Source organism: Esox lucius, chromosome 11 (genome assembly GCF_011004845.1).
Source record: "Esox lucius isolate fEsoLuc1 chromosome 11, fEsoLuc1.pri, whole genome shotgun sequence".
NCBI lineage: Eukaryota > Metazoa > Chordata > Actinopteri > Esociformes > Esocidae > Esox > Esox lucius.
Genome location: NC_047579.1, coordinates 11,823,412 through 11,836,635, shown reverse-complemented (window position 1 = coordinate 11,836,635; position 13,224 = coordinate 11,823,412). Strand labels below are relative to the sequence as shown.

The following is a 13,224-nucleotide window of genomic DNA, read 5'->3' as shown; positions in this document are numbered from 1 at the left end:
GTACAGTCAAACACACCAATCACCCTGGGATTCCTATGGTGTTCTGTATACAGCCCAGGCCCAGCCTATGCATATTAACACTAGAACCGCCAAATGCCTACGCCAATTGGTGTTTGAGTTTGTAATTAAAATACAACTGCCATTTTGAAAGCTACACCCTCCTTCTTCCATGACTTTTCCTAAATAGGCGTAAATTACATTGTTCTGTTGTCGGAATTCTAAACTGACAAACAGAATTTTTTTAGAGAGGATTCACTAAAAAATGTTTATCCTATTTTCTAACTTAATCAGCCAACAGGCCACACCACTTAGCGTTGGTACCCAAATGGTACTCAGGCGCTAATCACCCCTCGCTAAATGCATGACGTCAATGTGTGAATGTGTGATACTCCCAGATGAATGAAAACTAAATTAGTCCATTATTGAAACATAATACAAATGATATAGGCTACTTATCACATGGGTTACCATTTTTCAATAGGAGATTCAGCTTAGTGTGCAGGCTAATTCATCAAATGTAAATCGAAAATGTAAATCTACATTATTTTAGGAGGGAAAGATAAACTAAATCGCACACTCATCGTATCGTCTCTCTTTGAATATTCTCTGATTATTTTATTGAAGTGAAATGTATTAGGCTAAATAGTTATTCACAAAACGAAATTCCAACGAAATCTCTTTTTCTACTAACTGCTCTCGGTTTTGCGATAACTTATTGATGTCACCTAGAGAAAAATACTGTATGCCAGTAATCTATGAGACTAGAGCTATGCATTGGCATTGAAATAATTTCCAACCTTGTCTTTTTCTATGTATTTTTTTTTGGGTCGTTATTTTTTTTTACACATTCTTGTGTTTTTGAAATTCATTTAAAAGACACATTTTGCAATTCATGATTTTTTTGACTATTTGATATAGTTTGATGACGACCCAATAGATTAACTGATGCTCTGGCTGGATGGTGATGCTGTGGAGGAGAATATCCTTGCTAATAGGGATGATTCGTATGCTAATGACGCCAAACGGCGTTCGGCTCTGGGGGTTAAAGGGGGTAAAAAAGGCCTAGCGGTTCTAGTGTTAAAAATAGACCAAGTATTTTTTGCGAATTACTTGCAATAAAAAGCATATTTGATCTTTAGAACGCGTAAATAGCCAGGGAACACAAAAAATGCATCCAGCAGTTTAGTGAGAGCAAGTACCACCTTGCAAACTGCACACCAAACAGTATAATTACTCAGATGTTCAGCATCACAGATGGAGTACATGAAATGTCCACTGGCAAAATATTGCAAAACAAGGCACACTTGTCTGTTCAACAGTGAGGGCATTACTCTGATGAGTGGCATTAGATACATCTGGCCCTAGAAGCAGGTGTGTCGTTAGGACTGGGCGTCCAGGTCTATAGCCCCGGATCTTTTAGAATTGCGCTGGATCTGCCTCGTGTAAAACTTAGTCACTTTTCATAGTACGGGTTTATCAGGAAGTTACACTCGGTGTAACCACGTTACTGCTAAAGTGACCTCGATAAGCCTGGTCCCTCTCTTCATAGTAGAGCCCTCTGGTCTGCTGCTCCTGCTCCTGGAGGTGAGCCTTGGATATTTACAGTGTTTGATAGTTATCACCTGTGTGTTATTTCTAACTACTGTATCATATTGTGTGTATTATCTTGCGAAAAGTGTTTTCATAAATTTGTGCATTGTATTTCCAAGGTATTCCTTGCCTGGTTGATATTCTTGTTGGTTTCTCGTGATTGCAGTCAGACCTACTCTTATTTTGGTGTTTATTGTCTTTGATTGCAAAGAAACCTTGGCACGGAAATGTGGTTTGATGTAATTTGTTTGACAGACCTGTGTCCCTTGTCCTGAGGACCTCCCCGCGAGTATAAAAGGTGGCGTTGTATGGTTTACATAAATAAAACATTTAAATGAACATACACCACACACTCTGTCTGTCTTACCACATCTATGACATATATGAGAACAGCAAGGGAAAATGGATACTGTTTGTATAAAATGTAACTAATTGTAATTGTTTGACACAGGTGTTTCCTGCTGTAAACGCTTCATCACAACTCTGTAATTGACAACCTGATGAAGGTGTAAGCCGAAACACATTGTTTTTTCTGATGATCTAGCTAACACATTAAAGGCTTTTCAAGTTTAAATCCACATGAGTGTCTGGAATTAAATGTTTTATAACCCAGTATACATATTTCCTTTCTTGTCATAGAACTGCTGCTTTGTTTGACCTCTTTTACAGTGAATGGAGAGTCACAGATTAGACTGATGTGGTTAATAAAACAGATAATATGAGCTGTTTAATATGGGGTCTATTATGGGATCTTATTTCTTTCACCTTCCTAGTTCTCTCATGTTCTTTCACATTAATTCACATCTGATTATTACAGATTGTGGGAATCTAAACATGTTTCAAAGGTAAACCCTAAAAAAATTTAAACACAAAAACATTTGTTTGAGTTTATCAGCCTGTGTATGTTTAACAAAATGAATGAGATCAAATGTCTGTTAGCTCCACCTCCTGATGACACAACTGAAAACAGAAGTAAGGTTTCTTTACATGGTTCATATTGAAACGACTGAGCAGCATATTCTTATTTTATCTTTAAACTGGAATAGACTTTTCAGAATGATAATTCAAAGATGAAAACAGGGAGTGACCACATGGAGTAAGTCATCACATTTCTTTTGAAGGACTGCTACTTTAGTTAGTCAGTCTGTTTTCAAAGAGAAAGTAAATCAGTTTGTCACCAGCAAAATGTAGTTGAAGAGGAAAGTCAAAACAGGATTTCAGTCCATATTTGCTGGTGATGTGTCTTTGTTTGTTCAAAGGTAATGTGTAATTATATTCAGTTTGTGTCTGAACCAGATATTGTGTGTCTCTGTAGTCTTTACAGTTTAAGTCTTGATGCAGGAAGTGTATTTCCATGATGTGTTTACAGGTTTAAGCAGAGAGAGTAAAGGACTGGACTAAGCCTCTAAAATGAGTCTCTCTGGGTAGAGAGAAAAGGGCACTGCCTCTAAAATGAGTCTCTCTAGGAACAGAGAGGAGAAAGCCACAGCCTCAAATATGAGCATGTCTTGTAAACAAAAAATCAAAGCTAAGAGGTCAGATTATAATTTAGGAATCTATGTTATAATAATAATGTTTTGATTCTGACACTATAACAATCATTTTATTATATTATATATACACTAAAACAATATTGTGATTACATAATATTAATACTGTAATAATTAATTGTATGATATCCCTAAGTGAAACAGAGTCTTTTACTTTACCCCAAATAGTTCAGTGGGTCGTTAGTCCCCTCTATTAATGCCCAATATGGATTATTTACCCACTGAGCATTTAACACAGCAGGAAGACATTAACACTATAATGCAATGTTGTATTTCCCCATCTGAGGTCAGAGTTGATAAGTGAAGTAATAGTTGTGTTGTATGTTGTCCTTTTCTCCTACAGTTGAAATCCTTTGGCCAGTTCATTGGTTGTCCGGGTTAAATAATCAAGTAAATTACCAGTACCATTCTAAGAATGTATGTTTCCCATTATAGTAGGAGAGAGATGTAATGTTGGTCTCTGATGTGTTGAAGCCTAATCTATCAGGAGAGACCAGCCTCCTCTGTACCCAGCTGTGTGTCCATGGAGAGTGACTGGTCTATGGGACGACCTACCAAGTTCAAAGAGAGAATCTTTTCAACTGAACACAGGTAAGAACTTGTGGGTCATGATCAGTAAGTACGCAACAATATCTCTTACTTGGATCCCCATTAGTTGATAACAATATTGTTTACATGTTATGTCATTTAGTAGAAACTCTCATCATATATTCCAGAAGACATTAAAACTTATTTCTGAATTCATTCATTTGGATATTTTAATCCAAATTACCTAGGAGGCACTGTTCAAAGTTTTCAACTCTGATAACATTACTAACCTACATTAACTAATTAGGTGTAATTACTTTAGTAAAAAGGGCTTTTGGTACATGTTTTTTTACAGAACTGGCATGAATTACCAGAGGATGTCTGCTAGGAATGATTTAAGATTATTTCTTCTATTATGTTTTGTCACTTGGGTGCTGTTCACACAAGTATGTAGTATTATTTCACCCTTAGTTCAGAAAACACACATTTCTAAGCACATCCGACATTAACTGAGTGCAACAAACCAGATCAAATATCAGCGTGCTACATAGAAAGACGTGTTTCACATTGAAATACATGATGTTTATACAATGTAAATGTTGAGAGGATTTTCTTAACTATTTTTACATTTTTCATTGCTTTGGTACTATTATCAACAGTATGGTGCAGTGTTTCAACGCTCTGATTACAAACTGATCATACTTTTAAACCAGTAAATCTTGAATTCAAAACAACTGATTTTGCTTTCATTTGGTTTGTAATCATCTTTCACCACAAGTTCAGTGATTCAACCATTATCTTTTTGATGAAATATGTCTTATCCATGAGCTGTAGGAGGGTCACATGCACGTGGGGATGGTGGTCATAGACCTTCCACCTCCATAAGGAAAAGGAGACTATTGGGCAGGTCAGGGTCAGGAATCAGGGATTGGGCCAAAACCATTACTTTATCACCTCTGAATGGTGGAACCTACCATAAATCACATAAGAGAGGGATGTGATATTGTTTGTTTAGGAATTGACCTTTGGACTTTGAGTGGTGTGACTGGATGTAAAAGGTGATTATGGGATTAATAATTTGTTGTTTATGTCAAAAAGTTTAAAAGGGGTAATTTCCGGACTTCCCAGGTGTCTTTTAGGGAGGGGTGGTTTTTATGAGGTTGACCCAGGATGTTTGGGTAATAAAAGTAATTTATATATGCTTTCATAGGTCTATGATGTTTTGAAAATGTGTTTCTCATGGGAGGGAGATGAGCCTGGGAAAGGTATGGAGGCTGGTCAAACTGTCTGCTCATGGGTAAGGGAAGGGGGGCTGGTCAAACTGTCTGCTCATGGGTAAGGGAAGGGGGGCTGGTCAAACTGTCTGCTCATGGGTAAGGGAAGGGGGGCTGGTCAAACTGTCTGCTCATGGGTAAGGGAAGGGGGGCTGGTTAAACTGGCTGCTCATGGGTAAGGGAAGGGGGGCTGGTTAAACTGGCTGCTCATGGGTAAGGGAAGGGGGGCTGGTTAAACTGGCTGCTCATGGGTAAGGGAAGGGGGGCTGGTTAAACTGGCTGCTCATGGGTAAGGGAAGGGGGGCTGGTTAAACTGGCTGCTCATGGGTAAGGGAAGGGGGGCTGGTCAAGGGGGGACAGGGTGACGTAGAATGGAGGATAGAAACATGGAAGACTGTGTTCAGAATTATTTGATGCACCAAAGAAGCACTTCCTCAATCAGTATAGAACTCAAGTGTCGTCCTTTAAACTGTTGAGGGATCAACACGAATTGCCTGATGGGAATATGCTTGGGTTCATTTTTAGGGTTGATTACCCTGCCTCTAAAGTGAAGCTGTACAGTTTATTTACAGGAACTGAATATACAGATGCAACATTTGGCGTGCCGTACGACTGGGATGTATTATATCATGTAGTTAATAGAAAACCAGGTAACTGATTGTTCACATACTGATTCAGAAAGATCTTTAACCTGGGTTTCTATTGAGCTGCTTAAGGCTGTTGAGAAAGGTTATCACATTGTGAAAATATAAGTCTGGGATTTCACTTGCCAGTGTGGCAATCCCAATCATAACTTGTCTAATCTCATCCAGGAGTGGGTACTGATTTCATGATGTCTAATAAAATTTATTTAGTGCCTCAACATCAGTTGAATGAACTTAACCCTTGGTAGCCTATGGGGCTTTCGGCCGGATTTCACTAGTGGGACATTTTGGGTCCTAGATTCATTTCTGTAACAGATACAACCTATTATGATGTATCCTTTTAATAGCAACCCCTCTGGCTACAATAAAAACACATAAAAACAGACTTCTGGGTCAATATTTATAAAACTCATCTGTTTGACAGGCAAAAAAAATGTTTTCGGAAAACATTTCTGCCATTCAGCATCAAGATTTTTTTTTTAAAGCATTATTAGATTTTGTGTCAATGGTATTTCCTCATACTTTCATGCCTTTACTATCAAATTACACTGTAATTGGGTTGAAAATAATGAAAAATAATATAATAGAAGGTAAAAAATATAGGCACCCCCAAAAAATGTGGTTCTTCTACCTAGAAATAAAACATTATGAAATAAATAAGATTGAATGTAAAATCCCATGTAATAGGTGTAATGACTCAAAACGGCACTAGATCGCTAGTTACGTTTGGACTTATATATTTTATAAACTCAGAAAAATTACCAACTTCTTCCCAAAAACTCAAGAACATCCCCATACTATTTTGACTAAATATTAATTTTTATATCTTATATATAATACAAACGATGTATTATGGTTAAAAACATCATATATAGTGATGTACACGCTTGTAATATTTATACTGATGTACAAATGAGCCTTTCTAAGATGAATAGGCAATGTCGTTGCCTGGTGAAAAGTTCTCATAGCAACCCAAACTATACAACTATACAACCCATATTATACACGGAAAACCCCAATTATACACGGAACGCTTCAGGAAAGTGGCTACAAATAATATACCATTGGAATCGGACGATTATGGAGAATCTATTTTTCGAAATATGTATGCAAATTAGCACTGTCCGCGGGATCGCGGACGTCGACCATATTAAACAACAAAGCCCAGAATGCCTTTGACCTTCAAGACTACGCGGTTGTTTTTAGTCCTAAACCCATAACTCTTGGGACTGCAGGATGCGTATTCTGTAATATGGTCACCATCTTCAAACTCATTTGTTAAACCACCCAAATAAATACCCAGAGGGGGTTTCCATTCACCTGCCTTGGTAACATAGACCACAGAGTCTATGTCATGGTAAAAGCACGCGCCTCTGCAGCTTGTCCATCTGATTGTACATTTCAAGACGTCCATAGGCTGTCGTAAAATCAGTATGCTCACATTGCCGGGGGATCTTAGGTAATTTTATTTATACCTCCACTGTACCAGAGCAACACTTCTTCTTGCCTTATTGACATGTATTTTTTTAGGATCCAAACATATGCCCTCTTTATCCTAATAATCCTGAATGTACCTGTCTTTTGTTTTTTCGGATGGTTTCTCTTATTTGGGACTTCTCAAATACGCCAACGTCTTCCAAAACCCCCTTACACATAGGACAACACTTTATGGCACACTTGTGTGGTTTGGGGCTATTGATTTTTAGGTTATAATTGATATGACATAGCAGACATTTCTTTTTTGATGTCACACCAGCCGGCAAAATTAGCTGCCACTGGATGCCACGAGGCAAGCTTATGTTTTTCATGGCAGTAAGCTGAGTGGCATGTGCAGTTACAATCATGACACTTTGTGAATTGCTGGGGCAGACATGGACAGTCTGCATCATTACATACGGCACAGTTGTATTTACATGAGTGGTCGCTAGGCCTAGTATAACCTATGTGACATGCGGTACACAAATAAGGTGTGCCCAAGAAACCCTTAATGTTGATAATGCCGTTATAATGATTGTCTTGTACAAACAAATACAGCATGTGTGGATGAGGGCTGGGGTTGTTCTGGAATTTCAGGGTAGATGAGGGGCGGGGCTGTTTTGGTATTTCAGGGTTGATGAGGGCTGGGGCTGTTCTGGAATGTCAGGGTGGATGAGGGCTGGGGCTGTTCTGGAATGTCAGGGTGGATGAGGGCTGAGGCTGTTCTGGAATGTCAGGGTGGATGAGGGCTGAGGCTGTTCTGGAATGTCCGGGTGGATGAGGGCTGAGGCTGTTCTGGAATGTCCGGGTGGATGAATCATACCTATTATGATACAGGACCACAATTTTGATGCCAAGCAAGCCTTCAAATTTGATTATATCAGAAAAAGCGACAGGTTGATGAATGGATAAACCTATGGCTCATGAATATCATGTGCTTTCTGTAAGCCTTGAAAATCTGCAAAACATGGATTGAGCAAATGTGCTAAACTAATGGCAAACACAAACTGTTGTCTGAATTCTAAAGGATAATGAGATGGGCCTTTTTTGCTGTTTATTATCTCAGATTTTAAAAGTGTTTTATCTTTCCTCTGCCCCAAACCCTGTGGGTTCCTGACAATCTGAACTAACAATTCTAGGGTTTTATCAGCTAAGATTGATAGATTCGACTGTACAAGACTACTATATCCAGAAATAATTTTCCAAAACATGAGAAGTACTGTTCAAATTGCAATATATCTCTAGGCTCAGCATGGCCCTGCCAAATAGGTCATTCAAAATTTCTAACACATTAACACAGAAAGCAGAAAAATCATATATTACATTTGTGTGAGTAAAATTGAAACGCTGTCGTATTTCAATGTTGCTAAATCTATTGCGATAATGCCTCTATCCAACTGATTCACAACACCTGTACTGGACGCTTGTTGTGGTGCTGGATTTGATTGTATAGGCAACATGTGAGGAGCTGGAGATTGAAAGTTATGTTCAGCATGTACATTAGACTATAGCTGGGCTTCAGCGTTAAAATCATTGGATAGCCCCACTACAAACCACGGGAGAGACCGGCAAAGACATGACGTTCACAGCTTAGCCATTTGGGACCTCATCTTTTTCTAATAGCTCCTCTCAGTTTTTCAATAACTTATTAATGTCACCTATGTAAAACTATGATATGCCAGTAATCTACGAGACTAGAGCTATGCTTTTGTGTTAAACTCAACCCGATAGCCCCACTACAACACCTGGGAGAGATGAGCAAAGACGCGCTGTTCACAGCCTATTCACTTCAGACCTCTATTTTTAGTCTTTTTTTTGTATGATGAGACCTAAAATATAAACAATATATATCTTTCATATTCATTAACCATTTAAAACAAACAAATTCTGTAATTCATTATTTTATTTGTGAAAGAGAGATCATTTGCGAAAGAGAAATGCTAAAAACAAACAAAATATATTTTATTCAACACACATGCTTTTTAAAGTAGGGATTTTAAGTAGGGATACAATGGTATGCAAAGTCCATTTAGCTCGATTGAGTTCAGTACAGGGGTTGTCACAAAAGATGACCCAACTGGGGCCTCAAGATATGGCTTGCGCCGGCCATATTTATAACAGTAATAGGGTACTTCAGTTGCTAAGCAAAATAAATCTCTACAGAATATTATTCAACAAATAAAAACACAGTAAAATATAATCTTCATTCGAATCACAACACATGCAATTATATCCCTACTTAGAGTATAATCTTATCATATAACATTTTAACTTTAGGTTAACAAATACAGTAGGGAGAACAAGTATTTGATACACTGCCAATTTTGCAGGATAAAAGTCACATTTTTATCATAGGTACTCTTCAACTGTGAGTGACGGAATCTAAAACACAAATCCAGAAAATCACATTTTAAGTAATTAATTAGCATTTTATTGCATGTAATAAGTTTTTGATACATCAGAAAAGCAAAACTTAATATTTGGTACAGAAACCTTTGTTTGCAGTTACAGAGATCATACGTTTCCTGTAGTTCTTGACAAGGTTTGCACACACTGCAGCAGGGATTTTGGCCCACTCCTCAATACAGACCTTCTCCAGATCCTTCAGGTTTTGGGGCTGTTGCTGGGCAATACGGACTTTCAGCTCCCTCCAAAGATTTTCTATCGGGTTCGGGTCTGGAGACTGGCTAGGCCACTCCAGGACCTTGAGATGCTTCTTACGGAGCGTCTCCTTAATTGCCCTGGCTGTGTGTTTCGGGTCGTTGTCATGCTGGAAGACCAAGCCACAACCCATCTTCAATGCTCTTACTGAGGGAAGAAGGTTGTTGGCCATGATCTTGCGATACATGGCCCCATCCATCCTCCCCTCAATATGGTGCAGTTGTCCTGTCCCCTTTGCAGAAAAGCATCCCCAAAGAATGATGTTTCCACCTCCATGCTTCACATTTGGGATGGTGTTCTTGGGGTTGTACTCATCCTTCTTCTTCCTCCAAACACGGCGAGTGGAGTTTAGACCAAAAAGCTCTATTTTTGTCTCAGTAGACCACATGACCTTCTCCCATTCCTCCTCTGGATCATCCAGATGGTCATTGGCAAACTTCAGACATGCGCTGGCTTGAGCAGGGGGACCTTGCATGCGCTGCAGGATTTTAATCCATGACGGCGTAATGTGTTACTAATGGTTTTCTTTGAGACTGTGGTCCCAGCTCTCTTCAGGTCATTGACTAGGTCCTGCCATGTAGTTCTGTGCTGATCCCCCACCTTCCTCATGATCATTGATGCCCCACGAGGTGAGATCTTGCATGGAGCCACAGACCGAGGGAGATTGAACTTCTTGAACTTCTTCCATTTTCTAATAATTGCTCTAACAGTTATTGCCTTCTCACCAAGCTGCTTGCCTATTGTCCTGTAGCCCATCCCAGCCTTGTGCAGGTCTACCATTTTATCCCTGATGTCCTTACACAGCTCTCTGGTCTTGGTCATTGTGGAGAGGTTGGAGTCTGTTTGATTGAGTGTGTGGACAGGTGTCTTTTATACAGGTAACGAGTTCAAACAGGTGCAGTTAATACAGGTAATGAGTGGAGAACAGGAGGGCTTTTTAAAGAAAAACTAACAGGTCTATGAGAGCCGGAATTCTTACTGGTTGGTAGGTGATCAAATACATATGTCATGCAATAAAATGCAAATTAATTATTTAAAAATCATACAATGTGATTTTCTGGATTCTTTTTTTAGATTTTGTCTCTCACAGTTGAAGTGTACCTATGATAAAATGTAAAAATATATAGCTTACTTTTTATTCTTGTTTGAAAGTTCCTTTTTTGCTGATTAGCGTGTCGCAATCCTTTTGTCGGAATGACTTGTGAAATGGATTCTTTCCCAACACAATCCAACATTTAAATCAGACTACTTCTACGACATACTTAATGGCTACTTTAGCTAATTTAAAATCCCCTATTTTTCCTGCTGGTCTGTCCTATACTATTCATTTCTAAATTACTTGTTTACTCTTGAGTAAAAAGACCATAAACGAGGGTGTCTGGTTTTGAGAGTGTGGGACAAGGGGAGGTCAATTCCTTTTAATGTAATGTGTTAAATAATCTTAAATTCAAATAGGCCCATTGTTTTACATTCTCTCTCTGCCTAAATAAATGGTGAATTTGATAGATCATTTGAGAAATGATTATCCAGTCCTCAAGAAAAAAAATATTGGTCTAAAAATGTTGGCCTGTTTTGAAATGTTGTTATACACTATAATATCTAAGCTAGAAGTGCTAAAAGACAGGCAGCCTAGTATTGTTATTTTCCTTTTCTGTCCTTGTGATTTGGACGCAACTCTAATCACTTGCAACATTTTACCGTTAACATCAATATGTACTGCAAAAGTTTTTATTCCTCGTGCAATTAAGTGTTTTTTCTGATATGAGCCTGCACCTTCAATACAGAGAGAACATTAACAAACGTGACAATCTCATTCCAAATCATTGAGATGATACCATGGTGCTGAATCACCTGTCCTGCTGCTGTGAGGAACCTGTACAATTTCCCTTGTGCCATGTAGTCGTGCACCAACCCAAACGCATATCTGCTATCTGTATACACACAACGGTTCAGGGTGAGTCCTGAGGACTTCTAGCAGCGCTATGAGTTCTGCCTCTTGTGTGGACATGGAAGGAGTTAACTTACAGTAGAAGGAGGACACCAAACACTAAAGCCTGTGTGAAACTAACCATCCTCCCAGTAGCGTGAACCATCTATGTATGCCCAGGTCTTGATCCAGAACTGACCCCAAGGCTTTTGGTTCTGTTTCACAGGTGTGTGGATGGCCAGGTGTGTGGATCTGCCAACCATCTTGCTAAACGTTGATCAGACACTCCTTTGTTTCTGCCCTGCAACAACATTTGAACCAGTGTGAACAACCACAGGTTGAAATCTGACTAAGGGTTCTGTTGTTGTTAACATCCAGTGCAAAGCCAGGAAGTGTTGTGTTCAAATCCCTCTTCCACTGGAGATTTCTTCCTGCTGTAGTAAGCGATAGGCCGTAGCTTACCTCCCGTCTCCTGACACTCCGCCGGCTCTCCCGTCTCCTGACCCTCCGCCGGCTCTCCCGTCTCCTGACCCTCCGCCGGCTCTCCCGTCTCCTGGTACTGTCACGGTGCGGTGAGGATCACAACCACCGTCCCGTACACCTCCAGTTCCTATCACTCCACAAACACATCCCGGAATTCGTGTAAACGATCAAATCGAGGATCTAAACTCAACACTGCGAAATACATTAGACACAGTTGCACCACTAAAAACAAAAGAAATACGCAACAAGAAACTTGGTACACAGACAATACTAGAGCACTTAAGCAAGCCTCCAGGAAATTGGAGCGAAAGTGGCGCTCCACCAAGCTGGAAGTATTCAGACTAGCCTGGATAGACAGTACAGTACAATACCGAAAATCACTCACGTCTGCTCGATCAGCTTATTTCTCCAACCTGATTGAGGTGAACAAAAACTATCCAAAATGTCTCTTTCATACAGTTGTAAAGTTAACAAAAATGTGAAGTGGGTCTTCACTTTAATTGTAATGAGTAAATGAACTACTTTAAAGAAAAGATAATCACCATTAGAAAACATTATAACTAAACAAAATGACAGACTGCTCCTGAAATAGTTATGGTCCTCAAAATCTCAGTTGTCCTGAAAATGTCCCGGACCTCCCTGACCAGGTGTCAATGGGGACACTTGAATTTCTTGATACCGTATCACTCGACACATTCACTAAATTCGTAATGAGTTCTAAACCCACAAACTGTTAGCTAGACCCGACTCCAACAAAATTATCCATCCTGTTGCTTCTTGATCTTTGTGCTGCTTTTGACCATAATGATCACTCCCTTCTCTTAGAGAGACTGGAAACCCATATCTACGTGGACATGTTCCAGCCTGATTTTAATATTATTTATCTGAAAGATATCAGTTTGTTAGTGTGGTTGGAATATCCTCTGACAAGTCAAAGGTATGTTTTGGTGTTCCTCAAGCCTCGGTTCTTGGCCCATTATTGTTCTCACTATATATGATGTTGCGGGACGATGTAATCCGAAATCACAATGTACATTTTCACTGTTTTGCTGTTGACACAAAGTTATATATGGAGCATGGAGAAGCATGTG

The 13,224-nt window shown here is 39.3% G+C and overlaps 1 protein-coding gene and 1 long non-coding RNA gene across 2 annotated transcripts in view; one reads left to right on the top strand and one right to left on the bottom strand.

Moving 5' to 3' along the window:
* Positions 1 to 13,224, bottom strand: part of LOC114840345 (NLR family CARD domain-containing protein 3-like) — a 246,059-nt gene that overhangs the window by 147,611 nt on the left and 85,224 nt on the right. The window lies entirely within an intron of this gene.
* On the top strand, positions 2,603 to 12,168 carry LOC117595318. The gene is made up of 3 exons (XR_004576529.1): positions 2,603 to 2,686; positions 3,615 to 3,731; positions 11,877 to 12,168. It is a non-coding gene; the product is annotated as an uncharacterized LOC117595318 (long non-coding RNA).